We start from the raw sequence: 21,710 nt of genomic DNA, 5'->3' as shown, positions 1-21,710 counted from the left end.
TCTTATAAATAAATTAATGCCAATTATAGAGGGCTTGAGGCTGCAAGTTCAATTTCACATGCACTCTCTTGCCCTTCTGCCTTCCACCCTAGGATGATGCAGCAAGAAGGCCCTTACAAGATGCCAGCACCTTGATATTAGACTCCCCAGCCTTCAGAACTATGAGAAATAAATTTCTTTTCTTTATAAATTACTCAGTCTGTGGAATTGTGTTATATCAACACAAAATGGACTAAGACATTAAGGAAAGGATGCTTAACAGGCAAACATGGATGCTTCCTTCAACCAACCACTGTAGCCCCTTGCACATTGTTTAATCAAAACCCATCCAGTTGAAGTTTTAGGGCCGGCAACTGATTAGGTTATTTATAAGGAATGTAAATTATATATATAGACCTATATAAAACTGCATCTTAAAATTTTCAACTTTTGTCATAAAGAATCTAACGAAAAGGACTAATTCATCTTCAATTAAAATGCAGCTCATTCAGCTAGCTGCCTTAGCACCTAGACATATGGACCTGCTCCATAAAGTGTTTAAGAATCACTGAGTGAGTCACTGACTAATTAGTTGCTGATAAATGAGAGACTAAGGGAGACCCTCCTTAGAGGCAAATGATATAGAAGTTACGGTCCACCAGTCTAAGAATGCAAACTATACTAGGAGAGCTAAAATGGGCAAGAAAGGGAATTTCCTGTACCTGTCCCCAATTATGGTTATTTAAGCTCACTAGAAGATCAGAGCAAAGCGATGCAAGTCTGCAAAACCAGGGCTGACATCCGACATAGCCTCAGCTTCTGAATGCTTTGGTCTGACCCTGCAGATACAACAGCTGCAGATAACAAAAATATCATTTTGGAATATAGTAGAACATTCCTCTAAAGGGGTCACCTATTGTCAGTTTCTAATTCAGCTAAGAGGTTTTGGCTCATAAAGATGTTTCCTGCAGTTAAGAAGCTCCATGCTCAGGTGGCAGTAGGGTATCTTGATCACCTTTTTCAAGGTGACTCTTTTTCTGGTTAAAATCAATTTCAGCTGTGGGCATTCCTTTAGGTGTTCATGTATTTGTTTTTTTTATTGTCGGGATTTGGGAGAGGCGCAGAGGAAGGAGCTTCCTTTCCCAGACACCAGAGCTAAGAAGACATGAAGAGACATGACTCTAGGAAAACCGTTCTCAATCTTGGCCGTATACTGTATTAGGATTATCTGGGAAGCTCAAAACAAACAAAAAATATCAAGTTCAGTTTGAACTCTGGAAGTGGGACCCTGGTATCTAAATGCTCTAAAAGCTCCCCAAATAATTCTAATGGATGGCAGGTGCTGCTAGAGTTAAGAACCATTGCTTTAGAATTTTCTAGCACGGTTTCCTTGTAGGTCATTAGTTTTGTGGCATTCTCTCCAGGAGGTACGGCCTCACAGGGCTTCTCAAACATCAGTGCGCCTGAGCGTCACCTGAGGCGCTGTTTTAAATGCAGCTGCCCAGGCTAGGAGATCACACCCGAAGGCGTCCGGGAATCTTCACTTTTTCGGTTGCTAGTAGTGGAAGGGTCACAGACCAAACGCTAAGGCCTGAGCGGTGACAACCGAAGCGAGATGATGGTCAACAGGGAATACCTAGTGGGAGAAAAAAGACAATTTTGTGAGTATAAACCCCCTAAAAACCTGTTTTTCGTTCGCTTCCTTCTCTGGGCAGTTTTCACCCAGACGACTTTATAAAGAAGGTAACGTGAGTGTGGCGCTGGGTGTGGTTGGCTGTTCGGGAACATTCCCTTGGGGTGGAACGTGGGATGGGGTTCCCCCCAGGTACCCTTTCCCCACCGCCGCTTCCCCGCTCCGCGCCGCTGCTCAGGAGCCGTCTCCCGCGTCGGAAGGGGCGCTGGGGTGGTCCAGGGGAGGGGCGCACGCTGGCGTTCCTGCTCCTGCCGAGTGGGGGCCGCTGGCCGGGGCGCGCGCACCGTGGAGGCGGGAGTCCGCGCGGCCCCGGCAGCCCCGGCCTCGCCTCTCCGCGCTCGCGGCGCCGCCTCCTCCCTTCGAGCCGCCGGCGCTGCCCGGGGGCGGGGCCTCGCAGCTGCGGAGGCCGGGGACGCGGCGGCGCTGGACGCTGAGGCGCGGGGCGCACCGCGCGGAGCCGGCCGGAGCGCGAGGCCGGCAGCGGCGGGAGAGCGGCCCGGGTGGCCTCGTAGCGGAGCCCCGCATCGCCGAGTGGCGGCCGGAGCCGCGGAAAAGGTGAGTGGGCGGCGCGCAGCCCCAGGCCTCCCGAACCGGGGTCCCTCGCTTCCTCCCTCCTTTGCCCCGGCCCCGTGCCCCGCGCCCCGAGACCTCGCGTTGGTCCCCGGACCCTCGCTGCCGCTTGCGCCGGGGCTCCAGCCTTCGCTGGCTGCTCTCGGGGCTGGCGCCGCACCTTCCTGCACCGAGCAGCCCGTGGCCGCCCGGGCCCCTCGGCTCGCTCCCCAAGGCCGGGCGCGCGGCCCCCTGGCCCTGCGATGAGGGGCCTCGCGAGGATTCCCTGCCCTGCAGTCTCAGGCGATGCGGGGCCTTTCTTTTTGTTCTGAGCTTTGTCACGCGCGTCGGCATCCAAAGTCAAAAGCGTGCACCCCCAAAGTCGTACTAGTTCCAGTTCTGCGGCGTGATTTGCACGAGGCGCGGAGAGCTGGCCGAGCCGCGAGCCTCTCGGCTCCCGCCTCCTCTTCCTCCCCTCCAACCCCAGGCGCGCTTCGGCCGCCCTGGGGTCCATGTTGTCGCGGGGCCTCCTGGCTAGTGACCCCGGAGCTTGGCGCCGGGTCCTCCCGCCGCGCGGCCAGAGCGCGGCTGCAGCCGGTTCTCGCGGATGCTCGAGGTTTTCCCGCATACCTGTGTTTCCACCTTTGCCAGCGTGGAGGATCCACACAACTTTGCCGTGCTTTAAAGATCATATCCTGTTTAATATTTTTAATGACTTGCTTTTAAGAAGCAAAATGTGAATAACAATTTTGATGAATTTTTTAAGCAAAATTTAAGAATTATTATATTTGAAATATCGTGATGATGCTGGACAATTTCAGATGTCCCATAGCCAGATGTGCAAAACTAAACTTGTGTGACTTTCACGGTTTTGAGGTTTCCTTTGTCTGATTTGGGGTCCCTAGGCCCTACCTTATGCAAATTATTGAACATTTCTAGGACTGGATTAGTGAGATATGCAGTAACCTGATGAAGTGTTTAGCGGCGCTTGAGTGGCTTTGTTTAGCTCATGGCCATCAGGTTGGCTCAAATCTCAGTTTTAGTATTTCTGAATTTTGGTGGGCATGGGACAATCTCTTGTTAGTTTTTGTGGGTCTCCAAAGGCATCCTGGCTTCTTCCAGTTGTGCTATAAAAGATGAAGCTAAGCTCATGCTATTGGAAAGAATACTTTTACTTTCTTTACAAATAGAAACTAGTAACTCGCTAAGACTTACTGTTTTTAGGCCACTCAATTCTTAAGGTGTCAGTGAACAAAAAGATTGAATTATTAGGATGTTTAAAGAAAAGAGGTTAGCTTTTAAGATATATTTTGTTCTCCTATGGAGAGGTTATCCAATTTTCACTTTTTTTTAAGTTGGTTTTACAGGAAAATGAAAGAAATGAGAGGAAAGGAGTGCTGAGGGTGGGGCCAGGAAATTGTGGTGACTTGGATATTAGGGGCCAAGGATACCATCTGCTTCCTAATTGCTGGTGTAGGTTCAGTTATTGATGGGAAATGAAAAGATTTTGCATTTACATTCCACCCGCTGCTGCTGTTGTTGAGGCCTGGGCAGAAACAACAGTTAGGACAGCTGACCATAGCAGGCCTGGGGCTACCTGGGTTTGTATATATGGCCACCCTCCCCAGAAGGAACTGCTACCCTTCTCCTGTGAAAGTGCTAGCTGGCTTTCTGCATTGGAAGTACGGAGGGCAGAACCTGGGGAAAATGCATCTGTGTGATCAGTAGGAAGGGTGGAGCATCACTTTAGGCAGGTGTGCTGAGAGGAGACAGATGTCAGTTGATGGGTACTGTTGCTGCAAGGGAACTTGAAGGCAGCGTGGTCCCTGAGGTCCAGCCCCATTTCTCAAAGGACCTGGGGTGGCCACTGGGGGCGGGAGAGCGGTGTTCCCTGCCTCTGGTTTAAATTCTGCAGCATTATTATTACTTGTTTTTTCTTAAAAGAAAAAAAAATAAGTTGCCCAGTGAAAAAAGATACATTTCTTTTTCAGTGGTCTAATGTGAGAAACAACATTCGTAATTGGGATTTTTTAAAAGCACTTCTGTTTTTGTAAAACAATTTTTAAAACATTTGTAAAAAAGTAGAAGGAACAGAAGGAATGGTCCTACTATGCTTTTGCTCTCACCTTAGAAAAGGGCGAATGATACTTCACTTCCTCCCCAAAAACTGTTCTTAAAGATCGTGGTGTTTTTCTGGACTTTTCAAGTTGTTGATGAAGAGACGTTAAAAGAGAGACTTGTCTCCAAACTTATGAAGTGGTTCTTAAATCTCGAGAGAGTCATTCCTTTCTTTCACACAGGTATTTCTCACACTTTCAGGGGGAAAAAAAAAAAAAGTCCATGCCTTTTCAGATTTTTACATTTTGATCTTATTTTCCTTTAAAACCCTTAAGCGCTTTATTAATAGGACTTCCCCTTGCTAAGATTTTGAAGATTCGTGTCTGACAGAAAGTACATATATGAATACTATATAATATGATTATAGTTGTTTATATTGTAATTTGCTATCGTTTCCCAACTTTTTTGATGTTTCTCAGTAATAAAAAAAGTTCTTAACACTCTCCTTTATGTGCATTTATTGCTTATTTATAAACAATGTATTTGCTGTTACAGTTATATTGTATCTCAAGGCCCAATATACACATAGGGCTGGATTTGTTGTTAATAACATTAGAGGTAGAAACCCTGTTTTAAATACTTTCTCTTAATTTTAAGTATTTTGGCCTGTGTCTTGTCAGATCTGATTACATCAGCATGGTTTCTACTTCATGAGGTAACTCATGCAAGGCTGGCTCAGTACAGAGCTTTGCTCGAGGTCTTTTGCTCTCCTGTGTTTGCATTTATTAGTAAAATAAACAGACCTCTGATTTGGTCAGTCTGGGGTGGGCCACAAAATTTGCATTTCTGACACATTCCAAGGTAATGCTGATGCTGCTAATATGGGGACCACCCTTTAAGAACCATTGGACTACAGCAGGAGTTAGTAACCTGTTTCTGAAAAGGACCAGATACTATTTTAGGTGTTGCAGACCCTATGGTCCCTGTCACAACTTCTCAGCTCTGCTCTTATAGCCCAATAGCCACAGGCAATATGTAAATGAATGGGCATGGTTCTGTTCCAATAAAACTTTATGGATACTGAAGTTTTAATTTCATGTGATTTTCATGTTTCATGAGATATTTTATTTCCAAACCAAAAAAAAAAAAAAAACCAATCTGTTGAGCTATTATCATGTGGTGTGTACTTTATTGCCACTGTAATTTTTAATCCTAACAACAAAAGGTTTTACAGATTTAAAGTCTCATATCACTGCATCCTAGAACATGGGGACAGTAGTAAGCCTACTTCAATGGACTTTTACAAGGATTGAATACGATACAGAGAGGCAGATTATACAGCTCACCAAAATTTGTGCAAATAATGAGCTAGGATTAAAACTCCCTTTGGCCTGACCCCCATCAGTGCTCTTTTCCTAAGCCATACTGCCTCAACAGTTCCGCTAAGGAAGCAGTCAAAATGACGGGTAGCTAAACTGACACCTAATACCACTTCATGGTGTCCAGATTCTCCAAGGAGCACTGAACCAGGAGTCACCTGCTGGGTCAGTCTCCATCCCTCTAACAGTAGGTCTGTGTGGGGGTTGGGGAACACTGCAAGTTTCAGCTGGTTCTCAGTTCTTGGTTTTCAGCTCTGCTGGGCTCTTTTGGGTCTTCCCCATGCTCGCATAATCTTCCAGTCAGCCAGGAATATGTGGAGAATTTCTCAGCCCTGTGAAGCACTCTCTCATGAAATAGTAATATTTTAACTTTCTTCAACCATTGAAAATGTAAAAACTGGCCGGGTGCGGTGGCTCACGCCTGTAATCCCAGCACTTTGGGAGGCTGAGGTGGGCACATCACTTGAAGTCAGGAGTTCGAGACCAGCCTTGCCAACATGGTGAAACCCCATCTCTACTTAAAAAAAAAAAAAAAAAAAAAAGGAAAATACAAAAATTAGCTGGGCATGGTGGCATATGCCTATAATCCCAGCTATCTGGGAGGTTGAGGCATTCAAATCCCAGCTACCTGGGAGGTTAAGGCGTTTGAACCTAAGAGGGGAAGGTTACAGTAAGCTGAAATTGTGCCACTGCACTCCAGCCTGGGTGACAGGGCTTGCCCTCGTCTCAATTAAAAAAAAAAACAACTATTTTTAATTGTGGGCAGTGTACAAAAATAGATGCCTGGCAGGATCGGGCTCTTGGGCTGCAGTTTGTGACTTCTGAACTCAAGGGAAAATTGAGCTTCTACCAAGATGTATTATTTTTGTTTTTTGAGACAGTTTTGCTTTTGTTGCCCAGGCTGGAGTGCAATGGCACAATCTAAGCTCACCGAAACCTCGGCCTCCCAGGTTCAAGTGATTCTCCTGCCTCAGCCTCCCAACTAGCTGGGATTACAGGCATGCACCACCACGCCTGGCTAATTTTGTATTTTTAGTAGAGACAGGGTTTCTTCATGTTGGTCAGGCTTGTCTCGAACTCTCGACCTCGGGTGATCTGCCCGCCTTGGCCTCCCAAAGTGCTGGGATTACAGGCGTGAGCCACCATGCCTGGCCCAAGATGTATTCTTTTCTAAATATTTTTTTGTAGAGACAGGGTCTCCCTGCATAACATTGACCAATCTGGTCTCGAATTCCTGGGCTCAAGTGATCCTCATGCCTCAGCCTCCCCAAGTGCTGAATACAGACATGAGCCACCATACTGGCTCCAGGATATATTCTTGACGGTGGGTGGCCTTTCTTCAGAAAATTTCAAAACAGGAAGAATTTGGTTCTCTAGTTCATTTTCACTCATCTCCCTTGCTTTTTGGTGTTTCTACCACCTACCACTATACATTGATTTTAAAAGTTTTCGTCTTTAGACACTGTCAGCTTCTAGCATTGGAGAAAAGCTAGTGTTCATTTTGGGGAAGTGAGAGGAAGAGATTCTGTGTATTTCCTAGTAAGTTTTTAAAGCAATTTAAGCAGAACACAGTGACCTTGGTCATTTAATCCCAATGGGTTAGAGGCAGAGTTGACAAACTTTGTCTAAATGGTCAGATGGTAAATGTTTAATCCTCATGATACCCTATGGGCAGAGTTGGTCTGTGGGTAGGTCTCTGTCTCAGCTATTTCAGTTCTACTTTGTAGCCAGAAAGCAGCCATAGGCAGTATTTATGGCCGTGTACAGTACAACTTCAAAAAAAAAACCAGGCCCGGATATGGCCTGTGGGCCATAGTTTGCTCACCCCTGGTTTAGACAGTCTTGGGACAGGGTGGAATATTTCCAAGCCATCAGAAAACTTGGTGACGGATTCTTTCCCGGACTCCAGGCTGCGCTGGGGTGTGCTCAGGTCTGTTTGCTCATTGCAGTGACTTCTGAACTTCCTGCTGAGCCGCTGGGCCATTCCTCTGAGAAGGAATAGAGGTGTGGCTCCACCAGTGTTTGGAGAAGCCCAGTTTCTGCACTGGTTGACGTTGGTCAAACATGTTAATCTGACCCGATCGCTCCTATATATTTGCTTTTCTGATTAAAAGTCCTATATGAAAATAAGGAAATGTTAAACATGATATTTAACTAGGAGGGTCAAGGGGCTCGTGTATTTGGCATGTTGTACATTTTCATATGCCTTTTGTTTCTTTTTTAAAAAGTGATTAGAAGTCTTTGTTAAATTACAAACATTTTGTCTTACAAGCAAATAATAATTTTAACCAATAGGTTGAAATTTTAACTTAATTAAACCAGTAGGTAAGAATATGGAGTTTTTTCTTTTCTGATTTATTGAGTGATTTATTTTTATTTATTTATTTTTTTTGAGACAGAAATCTTACTGTGTCGCTCAGGCTGGAGTGCAGTGACGCGATCTCCGTCTCCTGGGTTCAAGCAATTCTCATGCCTTAGCCTCCCAAGTAGCTGGGATTACAGGTGTGTGCCACCACACCCAGATAATTTGGCGGGGGGCGGGGGGTTGTTTCCTTTTTTTGAGGCAGAGTCTTGCTCTGTCACCCTGGCTGGAGCGCAGTGGCACAATCTCGACTCACAGCAACTTTGCCTCCCAAGTTCAAGCGATTCTCCTGTGTCAGCCTCCAAGTAGCTGGGATTACAGGCACATACCACCATGCCTGGCTAATTGTATTTTTAGTAGAGACAGGGTTTTGATATGCTGGCCAGGCTGGCCTCAAATTCCTGACCTCAGGTGATCTGCCTGCCTTGGCCTCCCAAAGTTCTGGGATTATAGGCGTGAGCCACTGCACGCACCCAGCCTATCAAGTGATTTTTAATGCAAAAACACACCACTTGTTTTCATTTTGGGAAAGCCTGGTGCCTCACAGAGTTTAGGTGATTTAAGTTAATCATTTTCAGTATGTTGGAAGCTTATAATCAAGTATGAGACAAACATTCTGAAGCTTAAATGAAAATGAATATTAAATTAACTCTGCCTCTGAGTTCTGCCCTCAGCCTTCATCAATCTTGATCATTTCTCGCCAGTATCTGTCCCTCATCCTTCAGCAGCAAGGGTTTCTGCACTCCTGGAAGCCTGTGAGGAAGCACCTTGCAGGCCTGAAGGCTGATTGCATTACCTCCCTTCCTCATGTCACTGCTTACCGGGGCAGCCCTGCTCCCATTGGGAGCCCAGGGCTCTCCTAAGAGTGCTATCTAGACAGCTGGCACGAGACAGTGCCAGCCAAGCACTGGGTGATAGTGAGGGGCTTCCAGGATTGTACAACTTCCAGGACCGTTTGAGGTTTGGCTTCCTCAAACCTTTTTCATAATATGGTCCTGGTCTGGGATGTCCACTGCTGGAGTGGCATCTGTAGGTCAGCCCCAGGTAATGGCAGGTACCGCTGTTTTAGTTGGTGGCAGAGTCAGGAGAAGGAAAGAGGAGGGCTGGTTGCTATAAAGTAGAATGGTTATGGAAGGAAAACATGCATCACTATTTCCTCAAAATGGAAAAAAGATTGAATCCAGAAATGATTTGTTATTCTACTTTCCATCCCTAATAATTGTCAACATTTGTTGAGCACTTACTATGTGCCAAATGTAGCTCTAAGCGCTTCTCACTTAACTCACTGAATCCTCGTAAAACCCTTGTGAGCAGGACAGTGAGGCACAGGCAGGTCCTGTGTCCCCTGAGTGGTAGAGCCAGGGTCAGACATGGCTGTGGGATTCCAGTCTGTGCTCTTAACTCCACCCTGAGCTGCCTGATGTGAATACAGCACCTGATTCATGGTAGCTGCTCAATAAATTTTTTATTGGCTGTCTAAGGGAAAGAGAATATTACATGATTATCTGTACACTTCCCTTGAAGTGAGAATGGAGTTTATTTTCTGCTTTCAAACTTATAATATACCCCACCCACTGACTTACATCTACTAGAATAACAAAAGGCCTTGCAATGGTCATATCTAAAAGTATTTTGTTAAGCCATGTGCGGCGGTGTGTGCGTATGGTCCCAGCTACTCGGAGACTGAGGTGTGAGGATTGCTTGGGTCCGGGAGTTTGAGGCTGCAGTGAGCCATGATCGTACCACTGCACTCCAGCCTGGGCGACAAAGCAAGACTCCATCTCTTAAAAAAAAAAAAAGTATATTATTAGAAAATTTGGTATAAATAGATAGTTGTTCAAAGCAGTAGGTGAAAATAGATTATTCAGTAAAGGTCGCTGGCAGAACTGGCTTGTCACTACAGGAAGAGAAAAGCTGCATTCTTTGTATTTCCTTACGTCTGCAGTATTTATATTTCCTTACTCTTTACATCAAAAAGGAATTTTAAATGGACGAACAATTTAAATGTAAATATGAAACTACATTGGAAAAAAATGTGGGTAAGTGTGTTTATAGACTTAGAGTAAGAAATGCCCTTCTAAATATAACAACAATCGAGAAGTAATAAAAGGTTGACAAGATTAGGTTATTTAAAACAACAACAGAGTGACTGGCGAGATGACCAAATAGGAACAGCTCTGGTCTGCAGCTCCCAGCGAGATCAACACAGAAGACAGGTGATTTCTGCATTTCCAACTGAGGTACCTGGCTCATCGCACTGGGACTGGTTAGACGGTGGGCGCAGCCCACGGAGGGTGAGCTGAAGCAGTGTGGAGCATCGCCTCATCTGGTAAGCACAAGGGTTTGGGGAACTCCTCCCCTAGCCAAGGGAAACTGTGAGGGACTGTGCCGTGAGGGACAGTGCACTCTGGCCCAGATACTATGCTTTTCCCACGATCTTCCCAACCCGAAGACCAGAAGATTCCCTCAGGTGCCTACACCACCAGGGCCCTGGATTTCAAGCACAAAAGTGGGCGGCCGTTTGGGCAAACACTGAGCTAGCTGCAGGAGTTTTTTTTTTTTTTTCTCCATACCCCAGTGGCATCTGGAATGCCAGTGAGACAGAACCATTCCCTTACCTGGAAAGGGGCCTGAAGCCAGGGAGCCAAGTGGTCTAACTCATTGGATCCCACCCCCATGGAGCCCAGCAAGCTAAGATCCACTGGCTTGAAATTCTCACTGCCACCAAAGCAGTCTGAAGTTGCCCTGGGATGCTTGAGCTTGGTGCGGGGGGTGGGCATCTGCTGTTACTGAGCCTGGAGTAGGTGATTTTCTCCTCACAGTGTAAAGAAAGCTGCCAGTTCGAACTGGGTGGAGCCCACCACAGCTCAGCAAAGCCACTGTGGCCAGACTGCCTCTCTAGATTCCTCCTCTCTGGGCAAGGCATCTCTGAAAGAAAGGCAACAGCCCCAGTGTTATAGATAAAACTCCCATCTCCCTGGGGCAGAGCACCTGGGGGAAGGGGTAGCTGTGGGCACAGCTTCAGCAGACTTAAATGTTCCCGCCTGCCACCTCTGAAGAGAGCAGCAGATCTCCCAGCACAGTGCTCGAGGTCTGCTAAGGGACAGACTGCCTCTTCAGGTGGGTCCCTGACCCCTGTGCCTCCTGACTGGGAGACACCTCCTAGCAGGGGTTGACAGCTCACCTCATACAGAAGAGCTCCAGCTGTCATCTAGTGGGTGCCCCTCTGCGACAGAGCTTCCAGAGGAAGGAACAGGCAGCAATCTTTGCTGTTCTGTTGTCTCCGCTGGTGATACCCAGGCAAATAGGGTCTGGAGTGGACCCCCAGCAAACTCCAGCAGACCTGCAGCAGAGGGGCCTGACTGTTGGAAGAAAAACTAACAGAAAGGAAAAGCATCGACAAAAAGGACGTCCACACAGAAACCCCATCCGAAGGTCACCAGTATCAAAGACCAAAGGTAGATACATCCATGAAGATTTGGAAAAACCTGCACAAAAAGGTGGAAAATTCCAAAAACCAGAATGCCTCTTCTCCTCCAAAGGATCACGGCTCCTCACCAGCAAGGGAGCAAAACTGGATAACGAATGAGTTTGATGAACTGACAGAAGCAGGCTTCAGGAGGTGGGTAATAACAAACTCCTCTGAGCTAAACGGGCATGTTCTAACCCAATGCAAAGAAGCTAAGAACTTTGAAAAAAGTTTAGAGGAATTGCTAACTGGAATAACCAGTTTAGAGAAGAACACAAATGACCTGATGGAACTGAAAAACACAGCACGAGAACTTTGTGAAGCATACGCAAGTATCAATAGCCAAATCGATCGAGTGGAAGAAACGATATCAGAGATTGAAGATCAACTTAATGAAATAAAGTGTGAAGACAAGATTAGAGAAAAAAGAATGAAAAGGAATGAACAAAGCCTCCAATAAATATGGGACTGTGTGAAAAGACCAAACCTACATTTGACTGGTGTACCTGAAAGTGACGTGGAGAATAGAATCAAGTTGGAAAACACTCTTCAGGATATTATCCAGGAGAAATTCCTCTACCTAGCAAGACAGGCCAACATTCAAATTCAGGAAGTACAGAGAACACCACAAAGATACTCCTCGAGAAGAGCAATCTGAAGACACATAATTGTCAGATTCACCAAGGTTGAAATGAAGGAAAAAATGTTAAAAGCAGCCAGAGAAAAAGGTCAGGTAACCCACAAAGGGAAGCCCATCAGACTAACAGCACATCTCTCTGCAGAAACCCTACAAACCAGAAGAGAGTGGGGGCCAATATTCAACATTCTTAAAGAAAGAATTTTCAACCCAGAATTTCAGTGCAGCCAAACTAAGCTTCATAAGCGAAGGAGAAGTAAAATCCTTTACAGACAAGCAAATGCTGAGAGATTTTGTCACTACCAGGCCTGCCTTACAAGAGCTCCCAAAGGAAGCACTAAATATGGAAAGGAAAAATCAGTACTAGCCACTGCAAAAGCATACCAAATTGTAAAGACCATCAACACTATGAAGACACTGCATCAACTAATGGACAAAATAACTGGCTAGCATCATAATGACAGGATCAAATTCACACATAACAATATTAACCTTAAATGGAAATGGGCTAAATGCCCCAATTAAAAGACTGACAGATTGGATAAAGAGTCAAGACCCATCGGTATGCTGTATTCAGGAGACCCATCTCACATGCAGAGACACACATAGGCTCAAAATAAAGGGTTGGAAGAATATTTACCAAGCAAACGGAAAGCAAAATAAAAAAAACCAGGGGTTGCAATCCTAGTCTCTGAAAAAACAGACTTTAAACAAAGATTAAAAAAAAAAAAAAGGGCATTACATAATGGTAAAAGGATCAGTGCAACAAGAAGAGCTAGCACCCAATACAGGAGCACCCAGATTCATAAAGCAAGTTTTTTGTTTTTTTTTTTGGTCTTTTGAGATGGAGTCTCACTCTGTCACCCAGGCTGGAGTGCAGTGGCATGATCTCAGCTCACTGCAAGCTCCGCCTCCTGGGTTCACACCATTCTCCTGCCTCAGCCTCCAGAGTAGCTGGGACTACAGGTGCCTGCCACCACGCCTGGCTAATTTTTTGTGTTTTTAGCAGAGATGGGGTTTCACCATGTTAGACAGGATGGTCTCTATCTCCTGACCTCGTGATCTGCCTGCCTCGGCCTCCCAAAGTGCTGGGATTATAAGCGTGAGCCACTGCACCCAGCCCCATTAAGCAAGTTCTTAGAGACCTACAGAGAGAGAGACTTAGACTTTTGCACAATAATAGTGGGGGAATTTAACACCCCACTGTCAATATTAGATCAATGAGACAGAAAATTAACAAGGATATTCAGGACTTGAACTTAGCTCTGGACCAAGCGTACCTAATAGACATCTCCACCCCAAATCAACAGAGTATACATTCTTCTCAGCACCACATCTTATTCTAAAATTGACTACATAATTGGAAGTAAAACAATCGCCAGCAAATGCAAAAGAATGGAAATCATAGCAAACAGTCTCGCAGACCACAGTGCAATCAAATTAGAACTCAGGATTAAGAAACTCACTCAAAACCACACAACTACATGGAAACTGAACAACCTGCTCATGAATGACTAATGGGTAAATAACGAAATGAAGGCAGAAATAAGTTCTTTGAAACCAGTGAGAACAAAGGCACAACGTACTAGAATCTTGGGGACACAGTGAAAGCAGTGTTTAGAGGGAAATTTGTAGCACTAAATGCCCACAGGAGAAAGTGGGAAAGATCTAAAATTGACACCCTAACATCCCAATTAAAAGAACTAGAGAAGCAAGAACAAACAAATTCAAAAGTTAGCAGAAAACAAGAAATAACTAAGAGCAGAACTGAAGGAGATAGAGACACGAAAAACCCTTCAAAAAAAAAAAAAAAAACTGAATCCGGGAGCTGGCTTTTTGAAAAGATTAACAAAATAGATAGACTGCTAGCCAAACTAATGAAGAAAAAAGAGAAGACTGAAATAGACACTATAAAAAATGACAAAGGGGAGATCACCACTGATCCCACAGAAATACAAACTAAAATCAGAGAATACTGTAAACACCCCTATGCAAATAAACTAGAAAATCTAGAAGAAATGGGTAAATTCCTGGACACATCCACCCTCCCAAGACTAAACCAGGAAGAAGTCAAATCCCTGAATAGACCAATATCAAGTTCTGAAATTGAGGCAATAATTAATAGCCTACCAACCAAAAAAAACCCAGGACCATACACAATCAGAGCTGAATTCTACCAGAGATACAAAGAGGAGCTACCGTTCCTTCTGAAACTATTCCAAACAATAGAAAAAGAAGGACTCTTCCCTAACTCATTTTATGAGGCCAGCATCATCCTGATACCAAAACCTGGCCTAGACACAAAAAAAGAAAATTTTAGACCAATATCCCTGATGAACATCAATGCAGAAATGATAAAATACTGGCAAACTGAATCCAGCAGCACATCAAAAAGCTTATCCACCACAATCAAATCAGCTTCATCCCTGGGATACAAGACTGGTTGAACATATGCAAATCAATAAACATAATCCATCACATAAACAGAACCAATGACAAAACCACATGGTTCTCTCAGTAGATGCAGAAAAGGCCTTTGATAAAATTCCACACCCCTTCATGCTAAAAACTCTGAATAAACTAGGTATCTCAAAATAATAAGAGATACATTGAGAAATGTATCTCAAAATAATAAGAGCTATTTATGACAAACCTACAGCCAATATCATACTGAATGGGCAAAAGCTGGAAGCATTCCCTTTGAAAACTGTCACAAGACAAGGATATCCTCTCTCACCACTCCTATTCAACATGGTATTTGAAGTTCTGGCCAGGGCAATCAGGCAAGAGAAAGAAATAAAGGTATTCAAATAGGAAGAGAGGAAGTCATATTGTCTCTGTTTGCAGATGACATGATTGTATATTTAGAAAACTCCATCATCTCAGCCTAAAATCTCCTTAAGCTGATAAGCAACTTCAGCAAAGTCTCAGGATACAAAATCAATGTGCAAAAATCACAAGCATTCCTATACACTGAAATAGACAAACAGCCAAATCGTGAGTGAGCTCCCATTCACAATTGCTACAAGGAGAATAAAATACCTAGGAATCCAACTTACAAGGGATGTGAAGGACCTATTCAAGGAGAACTACAAACCACTGCTCAAGGAAGTAAGAGAGGACACAAACAAATGTAGAAACATTCCATGCTCATGGATAGGAAGAATAAATATCGTGAAAATGACCATACTGCCCAAAGTAATTTATAGATTCAGTGCTATCACCATCAAGCTACCATTGACTTTCTTCACAGAATTTAAAAAAAAAAAAAAAAACAAAAAAACTACTTTAAATTTCCCATGGAACCAAAAAAGAGCTCATGTAGTCAAGACATTCCTAAGCAAAAAGACAAGCTGGAGGCATCATGCTGCCTGACTTCAAACTATGCTACAAGGCTACAGTAATGAAAACAGCATGGTATTGGTACCAAAACAGATACATAGACCAATGGAACAAAACAGAGGCCTCAGAAAGAATGCTACATATCTACAACCATCTGATCTTTGACAAACCTGACAAAAACAAGCAATGGGGAAGGATTCCCTATTTAATAAATGGTGGTGGGAAAACTGGCAAGCCATATGCAGAAAACTGAAACTGGACTTCTTCCTTACACCTTATACAAAAATTAACTTAAGATGGATTAAAGACTTAAACATAAGACTTAAAACCATAAACACCCTAGAAGAAAACCTAGGCAGTACATGGGTATGGTCAAAGACTTCATGACTGAAACACTAAAAGCAATGGCAACAAAAGCCAAAATAGGCAAATGGGATCTAATTAAGCTAACGAGCTTCTGCACAGCTAAAGAAACTATCATCAGAGAGAACAGGCAACCTACAGAATGGGAGAAAATTTTTGTAATCTGTCCAACTGACAAAGGGCTAATATCCAGAATCTACAAAGAACTTAGTTACAAGAAAAAAAAAAAATCAAAAAGTGGGTGAAGGATATGAACAGAGACGTCTCAAAAGAAGACATTTATGCAGCCAATTCATCATCAGTGGTCATTAGAGAGATGCAAATCAAAACCACAATGAGATACCATCTCACGCCAGTTAGAATGGTGCTCATTAAAAAGTCAGGAAACCACAGATACTGGAAAGGATGTGGAGAAATAGGAACACTTTTACACTGTTGGTGGGGGTGTAAGTTAGTTCAACCATTGTGAAAAACAGTGTGGTGATTCCTCAAGCATCTAGAACTAGAAATACCATTTGACCCAGCAATCCCATTACTGGGTATATACCCAAAGGAGTATAAGTCATTCTACTGTGAAGACACATGTACACGTGTGTTTATTGTGGCACTGTTCACGATAGCAAACACTCGGAACCTACTCAAATGCCCATCAATGATAGACTAGATAAAGAAAATGTGGCACATATACACCATGGAATACTATTCAGCCATAAAAAAGGATGAGTTCATGTCCTTTGCCAGGGACATGGATGAAGCTGGAAACCGTCATTCTCAGCAGACTAACACCAGAACAGAAAACCAAACACCACATGTTCTCGTAAGTGGGAGCTGAACAATGAGAACACATGGACACAGGGAGGGAAACATACAGCAGGGCCTTTTGGGGGAGGTGGTGGGAGGCTAGGGGAGGGATTAGCATTAGGAGAAATAACTAATATAGATGACTGGTTGATGGGTGCAGCAAACCACCATGGCACATGTATACCTGTGTAACAAACCTGCACGTTCTACACATGTATCCCAGAACTTAAAGTATAATTTAAAAAAAAAAAAAGAACCTTCAAAAAAAAAAACAAAAAAACAAAAAACAAAAACTTTGGGCAAACATTCTGTAAAGTAAAAGAATAGATGAAAAATTGAAAAAAAAAATTATTCACATGAAGGACCAAAGATTGGTTTACCTTTAACAGACAAAGAGCTTTAGCAAGTCAATAAGATGAACACCCCAGTTTAAAATTGGGCAAAGAATATGAAGGCATTTCACCAAAATGAACATGCAGATGGCCAAGAAATGAAAAGACACTCATTTGTGCTCACAATTAATATGTTTGAAAATATCACTAATGAGATTGTTGACCCTTAAAAAGTTTGTTTTCTATGTTATCATGTCAGAAAACAGACATTCTCCTGCTGCAGGAGATTGTGATTAAAACCCCTATATGAAAAGAAGGAAATTTTTTTTTTTTTTTTTTTTTTTTTTTTGGTGATGGAGTCTCGCTCTGTCGTCCCCAGGCTGGAGTGCAGTGGCGCGATCTTGGCCCACTGCGACTTCTGCCTCCTGGGTTCGAGTGATTCTTCTGCCTCAGCCTCCCGAGTAGCTGGGACTACAGGTGCGCGCCACCCCTAGCTAATTTTTGTATTTTTGGTAGAGATGGGGTTTCACCACATTGGTGAGGATGGTCTCGAACTCCTGACCTCGTGATTCGCCTGCCTTGGCCTCCTAAAGTGCTGGGACTATAGGTGTAAGCTGCTGCGCCCAGCAAAAAAAGGGAAATTTTAAAAATGTTAATATTTAACTAGAAGGTTCAGGGGGCTCATGCATTTGACAGGTTGGACCTGTTTCAGATATGGTAAGATCTAGCAAATAATTATTTATATAGTTGAGACTTATGGAAGGGTTGGAAAATATTACACATAGTTCCTATATACCCTTTACCCTGTTTCCCCTTAACCATAGAATTTATCAAAATTAAAGAGATTAACCTTTTGGCACTATCTTTTTAACCATGCCGGCCACGTGTGTTATAGAATGTCCGATGAGTTGACTTCCTCTGAATTTTCTGATGAGATTGAGGTTATGCATTGCTGGCAGGAGGCCGTAGAGGTGCCGTGCCCTCCTAGTGCACCATATCGGGGGTATGTGATGTCGACGTGCCTCATTATCAGTGATACCAAGCTTGAAGTGGCTAAGGTGTCATCTGCCAGGATTCTTCATGTAATATAACTGTTTTTCCCTTTGTAATTTGCCAACTATTTTGGAAGAGACGCTCTATCAATATTAAAAACATACATTTTTGACCCAGAAATAGATCCACAAAGAAGTGATTTGTTTCATCTCCTGCAAAATGGGGTGATACTGCCCCCAAAGCTGATACGAGACCCTGTGTTGAGCAATGCCTCACAACAGTAAGCTTGCCGCTGGTTCATCTCAAGCTCCTTGAGGCCTGCTAGGTTTGGAATTCAGGACTTTTTTCAGAATTCAGATAACACCGGGCATTTATTATATATTATGTGACAGCCCCAGGAGGATCTAGGACAGCACCGCCTACTCAAACACCCATCTTTCTGCAGTGAAATGTAAGAGTATTCACATGAAGGGAGGAAGATAAAGACGTTAAGTAGCTTCAGATAAGTTCTGATCAGACCTTGATCTCAGTTCAGGTTTTGTTGCTGGAAAAGTTTTTAAAAATCCGAGTTTTTAGAGACTGTTTTGGATTTCAAAGTTGTGAATAAGGGACTGTACACACAGGTAAGAGTTCGTAAGCACAGAGATGGGTGCACAGCTCCACATCTGCAGTTTCAACTAGCTGTTCAAAATGTAGTTAAGCCTGGCCTGGCGTAATGGCTTCTGTAATCCCAGCACTTTGGGAGGCCGAGGCAGGCAGATCACTTGAGGCCGAGAATTCAAGACCAGCCTGGCCAACATGGTGAAACCCCCTCTCTACTAAAAGTACAAAAAACAAAACAAAAAAACACTAGCTGGGTGTGGTGGCGGGCACCTCTAATCCCAGCTACTCAGGAGGCTGAGATGGGAGAATCCCTTGAACCTGGGAGGCAGAGGTTTCAGTGAGCCCAGTTTATGCCACTACACTCTAGCCTGGGCGATAGAGCAAGACTATGTCTCAGAAAAACAAAAAGATAGTTAGGCCTACAGTGGTTGCTTCTGTACTGAACGGGTATAGACTTTTTTGTCATTAGTTCCTAAACATATGGCTTAACAGCTAATTACATAGCATTTACATTGTACTAAGTATTATAAGTAATCTAGACATGGTTTAAAGCTTAGAGGAGGATGTGCCTGGGTTGGATGCAAATATGCCATTTTATGTAAGGGACTTGAACATCCTTGGCTTTTGGTGTCCTCAGGGGGTCTTGGAACCAATCCCTAGTGAATACTGAGGGACAGCTGTGTAAGGCTGTTTATGGTAGCATTGTTGGAAGTAAGCCTGGAAAGCCTTGAATATTTCTCTGTAGGAGATCAGTTAAGCAAATCTTGGCACACAGTGGTGCCCTATTCAGCCCTTTGAAAAGAATGGAGCAAACCATAATGTGCTACGAAAAAAGGGAGGCAAGATGTGTTACTAAGAAATAAGCAGCATTTGCAGAATAATGTGAATGGTATGATCTTGTTTGGATTAAAGTAAATATATTGATGCTTATATATGCATCTAGAAACATCTAGAATAGTGTCTATACATATGAATCACCTGGGGAGGTTAAAAAATACCAATATCTGGGCCTTGCTCTAAACCCCATTGAATTAGAAATGCAGGGGTGGGGGCCAGGTGTGATGGCTCATGCCTGTACTCCCAGCACTTTAGGAGGCTGAGGCGGGAGGATCACTGAGCCCAGGAGTTTGAGACCAGCTTGAGCAACGTAGTGTGACCCCGTCTCTACAAAAATAGAAAAAATTAGCTGGCATGGTGGTGCACGCTTGTAATCCCAGCTACTTGGTACGCCCAGGTGGGAGAATCGCTTGAGCCCAGGAAGTTGAGGCTGCGGTGAGCTGGGATCGCACCACTGGGCAGCTATGTCAGCCTGGGCAACAGAGTGAGACCCTGTCTCCAAAAAAAAAAGGAAAAAAGAAAAGAAATGCAGTGGTGGAGCCCAGGTATCGATATTTTAAAAAGTTTCAGTCTGGGTGTGGTGGCTCATGCCTATAATCCCAGCACTTGGGGAGGCCAAGGCAGCCGGATCACGAGGTCAGGAGATCAAGACCATCCTGGCTAACACGGTGAAACCTTGTCTCTACTAAAAATACAAAAAACTAGCCAGGCTTGGTGGCGCGCACCTGTAGTCCCAGCTACTCGGGAGGCTGAGGCAGGAGAATGGCATGAACCTGGGGGGCAAAGCTTGCAGTGTGCTGAGATGGTGCCACTGCACTCCAGCCTGGGTGACAGAGTGAGACTCCATCTCAAAAAAAAGTGTCCCAGGTGATGCTGGTGCCCCTTGAGTGTTGAGGACCATTGGAATAGAAAGACCCAGATGAGGGAGATGCAATTATACTTTTTTTTTTTTTTTTGAATCAGAGTCTCGCTCTATCACCCAGGCTGGAGTGCAGTGGTGTGACCTTGGCTCAGTGCAAGCTCTGCCTCCTGGGTTCAAGCTTTTCTCCTGCCTCAGCCTCCTGAGTAGCTGGTACTACAGGCATGCACTACCATGCCTGGCTGATTTTTGTATTTTTAGTAGAGACGGGGTTTCACCATGTTGGCCAGGCTGGTCTCAAATTCCTGACTTCAGGCCATCTACCTGCCTTGGCATTCCAGAGTGCTGGGATTACAGGCGTGAGCCATCGTGCCCGGCCAATTTATACTTTACTGTGTGTAGTTTCCCATTTTTTCCTTAGCAAAAGCCATTTGGAAAAGATTCCACTCTGGGTGACAGAGACCCCGTCTCTAAAATAAATACATAAAAATTTTAAAACACTTAAGAGTCAAAAAAGAGACTCTTGTGATCAAAATGAGATACGATAGCACAGTGAAGACACTTTTTCAGCAGATCTGTAGAATCTTCTAGAAGTTTCTTGTGTCTGCACTTATGCTCCTTGAGTATATTCAGTGCTTGCTGGTATCAGCTGATAATTGAAAGAAAAACGTTGTCTCCCCGTTCATCCTAAGAGGCCAGAAGCTGGTAAGACATGAGCGCAGGTCAGAATTTCCACCCATGGTAATTTTGGGGGTGCTTTATTTTAGATGATTCGGCTAGATTGCTGCTTTATCTCCGGGCAGGCCCCCATACTAGTAGCCAGCTGTTAAAGAGGAAGTCTTTTGGTGACCTACTTGGAAAGACCATCGGGTGAGGATCAGCTCTCCCATGTTCTCACTGCTAAGAATTGTGTTTTGCAGGTGAATCCTCGGTGGTCTCCTCTTCCCTCCCCATCCTTTGTCTTTTCCCCTCCTCTTCCCCTTCCCTTCCCTCCTCTGTTGCTAGACACCCCTGGCGTGAAAGGCGCTCTGTGCTCAAAGGCTATTTGTTGCAGTGCAACCGCTCTCACTCTGATAAGGTTCTGTTTTATCTGGCTCAGCAAAAGCCGTTTGGAAAAGTCTAGTTTCCTTGTTCCTGGAGACCAGTGCTTGCAGCCGGCCAGACCTGGCTTTGAATTGAAGCCCATTAACGAAATTTATGGCGTCTTTCTTCTAAGCTGTATTTTTGTGCACTCTGTAGCTCTCACACAGAGTCACTGTTTTTCCTGACATCATGAGGTGTACGATGCAGCAGTTGCACAGATACGGTCCCTAAAGTGAGAAATGAATGTTCGAAAGACAAGGTGCTCTCATTTGGCGTGGAGTGAATGCCTTGTTTCCATCTCAGATCCGAAGATGGAACACATTTTTCCCAGTGACTTCAGGCAGATGGCACACCTCCCACTTCTGTTGTGT

At 44.2% G+C, this 21,710-nt stretch overlaps 1 protein-coding gene across 6 annotated transcripts in view; it reads left to right on the top strand.

Moving 5' to 3' along the window:
• The first annotated feature begins 1,079 nt into the window (after positions 1 to 1,079).
• The window catches only part of GOLM1 (golgi membrane protein 1), a 77,128-nt gene continuing 56,497 nt past the window's right edge, over positions 1,080 to 21,710 (top strand). For 3 of the 6 annotated variants that reach the window (XR_013404929.1, XM_015118012.3, XM_077966292.1), the window contains exon 1: positions 2,066 to 2,227. The gene's annotated coding sequence lies outside the window, so the exon portion shown is untranslated. Of the gene's footprint in view, positions 1,641 to 2,065; positions 2,228 to 21,028; positions 21,127 to 21,710 lie in introns of those variants that run through there. The other 3 variants (XM_028835295.2, XM_077966291.1, XM_077966293.1) reach the window with 3 other exon arrangements.

This window comes from Macaca mulatta, chromosome 15 (assembly GCF_049350105.2).
Source record: "Macaca mulatta isolate MMU2019108-1 chromosome 15, T2T-MMU8v2.0, whole genome shotgun sequence".
NCBI lineage: Eukaryota > Metazoa > Chordata > Mammalia > Primates > Cercopithecidae > Macaca > Macaca mulatta.
This window is presented reverse-complemented; position numbering and strand designations above follow the sequence as displayed.